This window comes from Peromyscus maniculatus, chromosome 13, assembly GCF_049852395.1.
Source record: "Peromyscus maniculatus bairdii isolate BWxNUB_F1_BW_parent chromosome 13, HU_Pman_BW_mat_3.1, whole genome shotgun sequence".
Classification (NCBI taxonomy): domain Eukaryota; kingdom Metazoa; phylum Chordata; class Mammalia; order Rodentia; family Cricetidae; genus Peromyscus; species Peromyscus maniculatus.
Window position 1 is genome coordinate 23808114 of NC_134864.1, and position 7983 is coordinate 23816096.

The 7983-nt window shown below is 41.8% G+C and overlaps 1 pseudogene; it reads left to right on the plus strand.

Moving 5' to 3' along the window:
• Window positions 1-4723: 4723 nt before the first annotated feature.
• LOC143268282 (sterile alpha motif domain-containing protein 13 pseudogene) lies at window positions 4724-5166 on the plus strand (annotated as a pseudogene).
• The last annotated feature ends 2817 nt before the right edge of the window (window positions 5167-7983 follow it).

Sequence of the window (7983 nt, forward strand, 5' to 3'; positions counted from 1 at the left end):
TCCGCACCTTGCTCAGCATCTGCTGGCCTTGGTTTTCTTGATACTTGCCATTATGCCTGGGGTGAGAGGTCACTTAAAGACATTTTATTCCATGTCCCAGGTGAGGAGCATGGTGAACACTGTTTCAAGTTTGTGTTTTTCTTTTGAGGACCATCTGTCTCTTCAGTTCACTATGCCCTTTGAGGATTAGCTGAAGTGATTTTTTCTTGTGTCATTTTACAGCTTTCCGTGTGTTTGAAGTGTCCATCAGATCTCATGCTAACAACTTTTGTTTTGTTTCTTGCCTTTTCTGCAGGTGTCCCTTTACTTTGGCCACATTTCCTTTGGTGTGCAAGAGCTTTTTGATGTCACACAAGGCCACTTGTCAGTTCCTGAGGTATTTCCCAGAGTATGTGGTAAAGTGTGTGCTGATTTCCTGTAGCACCCCAGGTCTTATCTTGGATTCATTTGGAATGATACTAATGTGGTCTAATATGGATATCTGTCTTCTATGTGTCAATATTCCGTTTTCCCAGCAACATTTGTTGACAAAGCTGTCCTTTTTTCCTACAGATGTCCATCACCAACTTTATGTAGATTTAGGTGACTCTTGCTTGTGGGTTCATTTTCAGATCCTCCTTTGTATTTCAGGGACCCGCATGTGTGTTCCTGTGCCGCTACCACACTGATTTTGATTCTATGGCTCTGTAATGTTGTGATCCTGCCAGCACTGTGATTTCTCCTCCTCTTCCTCTTCATTCTCCTCCTCCTTAGTATCTTCTTCCTCTTTCTCCTCCTCTTCTCCTCTGCATCCCTCTTTTATGAGGCAAATCTCACTGTGTAGCTCTCTGCCATGAAACTCATTATGTGGACCAGGCTGTCCTTAAACACAAAGATCTCCCAACTTATCTGCCTCCCAAGTGCTGGGATTTGTGGCATGTGCCAACAGTACTGGCAGGACTATCTTCTGATTTAGCACTACTCTTATTCTTCAAGGACTTTTGGATTTCCATATAAAATTTGTTTTTTTCTCGTTCTATGAATTACATAACCAGAGTCTTGGTCCAGATTGAGCTTTATCAGCTCATCACTCCCAACAATATAGCCACGATCTCAATAAGTCTTTCTATCTTCCATAATCTTCTTCAGTCTCTACAGTGTCTGGATATTTTCTTTGTGTACATTCTTTTCATCTCATTGTTTAGGCTTACTTGTATTTTTTCTACTGAAAAGATTGTGAGTAGGATTGGATTTCCTGGTTTCTTTGTCAATAAATCTGTGAATGGTTTGTAGAAACAAAAGAATATCAGGATTAGGCATATACATAAATTCTATATGGCTATAAATGTGTAAGTGCTGTATTATGCCAAAAATTGAATATCAAAATCATCAGCTTTGGCCTGAGGATTTTTCTTAGGCCTATTGACAATCAGCACTCTGACCATTCAGAGTTCGTAATACACTGCTGGTTACTTGGCAATCTGCTCATGCTAGCCTAGAAATTTTCTGTCTGTCTAGCACCCTTGTAACAGACAAAGTGTCCTAAAAGTTGGGTTATGTGGTTGATGAGGGAATGTGACGATAAAAGATAAACTCTCTGTTCTGCCACAGTTTATTAACAATATATTACTAAATATTATATTACTTAACATATGACCTCATGCAAATCTAAGGTAAGCACATGTCCAGGGACAGAAATGATATGATTTATGTTTTGGAACTGCTAATTGAGTTCTATAGAATCTTGAAGCCTGAACACCAATGGCCTGACTCATTTTTTTTTTTTTTTTTTTTTTTTTTTAGTTTCTCAAGACAGGGTTTCTCTATGTATCCACCATGGCTATCCTGGAAGTAGCCCTGTAGACCAGGCTGTCCTCAAACTCACAGAGATCTGCCTGCCTCTGCCTCCCGGGGGCTGGGATTACAAGCATACGCCACTACCGCCTGGCCTGACTGAATTCTTTACTCACCTACTCCTTGCCTCCTCTCTGGAACCTGTCAATTGCTTGGGCTGACCCCTGGCAGTTGTCTTTATTGCAGGACGTCAGACAGCTCTAGGATGTTCTCAATCTTCTTGTGCATCTACCATGTTCAAGAAATCTGGACCCCATTGAGTGGGACACACATACATATACATCCAGGAACAGGAACTCATACACATCCAAACCTTTCACCTTGATCTCCAGTGTCTTGGACAAACAAGCCTCCGTATTTCAGTTCTCTTCCTGATGCTTTCCCAAGACACATACAGGGACCCACTGCCATGACCCTCAATGATTCAGCTGGAGCTCCAGCCCATCCTTCCCCCTCAGCTAAGCTCTGCATTCCCTCCATGAGCTGTGACAGAGAGGGCACATGTGGAACTCCTGTGAGGGTGGAAGGGCATTTGACTTCTCACCACTGCATCCACCACTGGAAGTGAAGAGCTTATTGGGGAGGGCTGCCTTGCTTTTGAGTCCTGCTGCCTGTCTAGTGTTAGGTCTTCCTAGTCTCTGAAGTGATCGTGTTCCACACTTGATATCTGAATATTAGATATTTGAGGGCAGAAGGAGGAAATCACTAACCAGCTGTGTTCAGTCCAGTTCTCTAGTGGGCCAGCTGCCTCCCTGCTTAGGGCATTCCTGCCTGTAAGACCCTCAAGCACATATGCAGACAATCACACACAGTTTGGCACAGCAGCCCAGGGAAAAATTCAACTCAGGATGTGAGCACTCTGCATTCCCCTCCTCAAATGTGGAACTAAGTCAGGGTCTTCAGCAGACTTGCCTCAGGGTCAGTACAAAGAAAAAGAGGGAGAGAAAAATCAGTGGGATAGTGTGTGATCTCAAAGGGGTAGGTTCTTTGCCCAACTGGGGAGCTCCACGTTGATAATCCACTTGTGACTTGGAAAAGGGAAACGAAGCAGATTGTGAGGAATGACTCCAGCTTTGATGGGGTTTTCTGTGGCTCACTTTTCTTCTTGCCATGGAAAGACACCTGAGAAAAGAAACCCAAGAAGGAGGGTGTGTTCTTGCTCAGACTTTGATTGCTATAAGCCAGAAGAATGTAGTAAGAATTCAACTGAATATGGTAAAGCTATACCTAGAAGAATTAGGGAATTCTTCCAGAGGAACCCAAATCTCAAGGAGTATTTGGTGTTATTGGGCTTTTAATATATCAGTTGTTTCCTGCAATGAATTTCTTGTGTGCTCTCACACCTTCCCCAAGCACTTCTAACAGTGTATTTTATCTGATATACTTCCCTAGCATCCAAAGCCAAAAGGCTGACAGGACAAAGCATTTTCGACGATTCAATGAGTCTCCTGAACTGAGGTAAACACCCTTATGGAGACACTGGACTGTGTTATAATGCTGTAGCACTCAGATTCAATAGATTATAAATATTTGTCATTATTGAAAAGGGTTGGTTATAAATTATTATTGATTAAAAAACTACTGCTAGTTAAAGATGCTTCACATTGGTACAATGTTGATACAGAGTTATTCTTGTTATGGTATATGCATGAATTTCTGTTCTTGTATAAAACATTGCAGCTTTACATTGTATCCTACACTACTGAGGGAAATCACAAGAAAGATTCTGGTAAGAGTTTCTATGTTTAAAAAAGGAAGAGGGAAATTTGTCTGAAGTAAATGCCTAAATGGACTGAGAAAACATGGGAGGTTATAAAAGGTCAGGGTGTATGCTGTAAATTTGGAAGATTGTAAAAGATCACAGGGAATGTCAGCTATGTCTGTTGTGGTTTCTTATACCTGTAAACACTGAATTTAAAAGTTAATTATGGTTGGTTTCCATGTTAAAATTAGCTGATGATTCTCCAAACTGTTTATGTTAAAAATGGATATATATATGTGTGTGTGTGTGTGTGTGTGTGTGTGTGTGTGTCTGTACATATATGTGACTTATTTAACTGTATGTGTAAATGTAAGCTAGCTTTAACTGTACTGATGTGTATGTAACTTGGATACAACTGTGCATATATGTGTAAGCAATTATTATTTGGAAAAACATGTCTTGTTTAAACCTTATGGCTTTCCTCCATGTTGTCTGGTGACCTCATAGGCAGCCAAGTGCCTGGCAGCCATCTTTTACTAAAGGTTATAAAGCTCTATTCAAGTTAACAAAAAGCTAAATTAGAGACTTACACCTGAGTACTTATGTTTTTGCTAAGTGTTCAACAGTAAGCTTCCAGAGAATTTAAATAGATGGCTACATATGTTTAATAAATAAGGTATTTAATAAGTATTAAAACTGTACCTCAATGCTTTTATACACAAGAATATACCTTGTTCTGGCAGCTAAACTGTGTAATTTAAGATTTACTCATATAATCAGCTGATAATGGTTTTCAAGACATGAAGGGATCATAGGGAAGAGCTGGGGTTTACAAATGTATGGCAGGGCTAGAGTTCCAAAGAGAGTCCAGTTTTAAAAATGCCAGTGCTGATCCCTGTGTGTTGGGCGCCCCGCAGGCGTGCACTTTGTCACCTGGAGTGGAGCAGGGCAGAGCTGGCAGGACTGCACAGGGTGCTAGGCTCGGCGCCACACCCCTAGGAGCTCCCACCCAGGCAGACCGCCTTGGTTTTCCCTGAGATTTTTTTTGGCAGAATTTCCCCTAAATCTCATAGGGGCAGAAGCTGTCCTGCAGCCCGGCATGGCGAGTTGCTCAGTGACTGCATGCCGGAAGGGCGGCCATCCTTTGGCCCTGGAGAGACGCCCTTCCGGAAAGCGTGCAGCCCTGCCCTCGGGGACCTCGGTCCAGCAGGGACCAGGCGGAGGATCCCTACAGTACAGCCTGGCTTTCCTGGGCCGTCTGTGCTTCCTGGAGTTCCATGGAAAATGGAAGGCCTCCCGATCCTGCAGACTGGGCTGTGATGGACGTCGTCAATTATTTCCGAACAGCAGGATTTGAGGAGCAAGCTTTTCAGGAACAGGAAATTGGTGGAAAATCCCTGCTCTTGATGACGAGAAATGATGTGCTGACAGGGCTGCAGTTGAAACTGGGGCCTGCTCTGAAAATCTATGAGTATCATGTAAAACCTCTTCAGACCAAGCATTTAAAGAACAGCTCTTCCTAGTAAAGTGAAATCGAGGTCTCAGTCCTCAGAACAGGATTCACAGTGATGTAATTTAGTTTCGTGTTGTGAGACTTCACAAACAGAATACAGACGTGTATACGTAAAGAATTTCGATCCAACAAAGTGTTATCCTACTGGATAGTCTAGGCAATCCGTTGGCTGGCCTGACTCAGCCTGGAGGAGCAAAGACAGAATGGACACGAGATGGTTGCCCTTGTCACACCAATTTGTCATTGACTCTTAGGTACCCCTCCCCTCAGGGGCTTTGAAATCACAGAATTTTCTTTGTTTCAGCATAGATTGTTTTCCGTCAACTCCTTAAAAGGGAGGATGGATGTGGAATGAGTGGTCTGGGTTATAGACTTAGAAATGAGTACAAACAGAACTCCATGGGAAGGGAGACGAGTGAGGGAGTGCTGTCTCCCATAAATTGCTCTGCTCCTAGATGTACGCTCCATGGATGGAATTGCCAACACCCTTTTTTCTAGAGGGTTCTCCACTTGACCTTGTTAAGGTTTCACAGGGATGTGCTGTGCTGTGTGTGAATCAAACATGCACCAGGCTCCCTTCAGGAGCAGAACTCTCTCTGAGAAGAGAAGTTTGCTTTGTACTGGAGACATCCTTGTAATCAACTCACTGTCATGGGGGAAAGAATATTTCCTGCTTATGTTGGTTCCTTGTTGCTGAAGAAAGCATTTAGGGGCTTTGGGAGTTTTGTTTGTTTGTTTGTTTTTGTTTTTTAACTTTATGGTTTGTATTTATAATTCTTCCTGAAGCAATTTGTCAAGAGTTAATAGATCCCAAAGCTTTGTTAATAGCACAAAATATTTTTATATATGCATATATATTCCTCCATGATTCTGTAATATTTTTTTAATTGTCCTCTGCTGTGTTTGGTCCCTGGTTTGAGTACTTGTCTTTCAGAATTTGAAAAAGTAGACTTGCTACATCTCTGTTCAAAGAGACATTTACTGAGCGATGTTTGTCCATGCCTTGGTGAGTTGGTGCTTTGTGATTGCAATAAAACACTGTTTCAGTTAAAAAAAAATGCCAGTGCTAGGTGATGATCACCAGAAGTACCAGCCACAGTGAAAAGGAGCAGGCTGAGATCTAGAAGGCAGGTTATGGATACGCTGCCAAGAGTAGGGCCAAAGAAGTGATCTAAGTTTCTAAGAAAAAGAACCAAAGGATTATGAACGAATCCCAGATATTGAACTTTGGGATTGTTTGCACTCTGGAGCTTGGTCTTACTTTATACAGATTGTGGTTGTGCCTTGTTTCCTTCCTCTTAAAGTAAAAGAAGGTACTTTATTGTTGATAATTGCAGAACAATTTTTGAGAGATCTTAACCTTTTTAAGAACAATTTTTAAAATATTTAAAAGGCAGGATGGAAAGATGGCTCAGTGGTTAAGAGCACTGACTGCTCTGCCAGAGGACCCAGGTTCAATTCCCAGCACCCACATGGCAGCTTACAACTGCCTATAACTTCAGTTCCAGGGGATCTGGTACCTTCACACAGATATACATGCAGGCAAAACACCAAAGCACATGAAATAAATAAAATTAAAAAAAGATATTTAAAAGGATAAAAATTAGGGTCACAGCCATAAGCTCCAAATACTAACCAGAAACTGGGATGTTCATTTCTTGTGATGCAGCAAGACAATGATCTAAGCAGTCTGGCACAGGGCTTGATACAGCTTCTGACTCCATGAGTCTCGACCCTTTAGGGGTTGAAAACCTTTTTCCAGGGGTGGCCTAGGACCACTTGTATGTCAGATGTTTGCATTGAGATTCATAACAATGGCAAAACTGCAGTTATGAAATAGCATTGACAAAGTTAAGAACCAGTGACCTAGAGAATGTTTCTCCTTACCCAAGGTCCATTCAGGCTTAAGAATGTTGTCTACCCTCCTTGTCTTTGCTAAACTTGTTAAACTTAAGCTATTAGGATAAAGTGAATCACATGTATGTTTTATATTGGTAGTTTGGTTTGGTTTCTTTACTGAACTTGTATTTGATACTAGAAGAGCTTCAATTTAAAACTATTGTTTTTAAGGCTGCTTATTGTAGACTGTTAGAGAACATAAGTAAATAGTCAGTCATAAATAATCAAGTTTTTAAATTGTAGTCAGGCTAAGTACTGACATAATTAATTACAGGGACGAGCTTTACTCAGTCCCTTGCATATGTTTTCAGGGTTGAGCTTGAAAGAAGTAACAAAGTTTGTCTATTCGGATACACCTGCACAGACCTCATACTTCAGAGATCTCCAGAATATGGCACTTAAATGTTGATCTAAAAGCTCATTTTGTCAAACAGACTCCCAGATCTCAACAGTGACCAAAGTTCTCCAAAGAAGGTTATGTATAAGGCACCACAGCATTTCTTCCTGGATTACGGCAATACTGATCATGGGGCAAGATGCCCAATGCAACATCTGCCACCAGGACCTGGCCCAGACTGTGGAGAAGCAGCAGGACACTGAAATTGATTTCACCTTTTGCCTGGACAAAGGAAGATCAGTCTTCCCATGTCCCTCTTCCACAGAAAAAACTCTGTCTTATAGGCCTGATGGCCAAAGAAGATCGATGCTGTTCTGACTGGTGCCTCCAATGCTATGGAAACCTGGGTATGGACTGGTCCCTGTCATTTATAGGATTGGAAGCTGCTTGGTCTGCCCTCAGACATAATTTATCCTTCTCAGATTTCTGATAGTACTGACAGTTAGGCCAGCTATAACTTTGTCAGCTAGGCAGCATCAGACAACCAGATCCTTCTGCAAGGCTATTATAGCCAGCTTGTTAGCTCATTTTTTTTGTTTTTTGTTTTAGTTTTTTGAGACAGGGTTTCTGTGTGTAGCTTTGTGCCTTTTGTGGAACTCCCTTGGTAGCCCAGGCTGGCCTCGAATTCACAAAGATCTG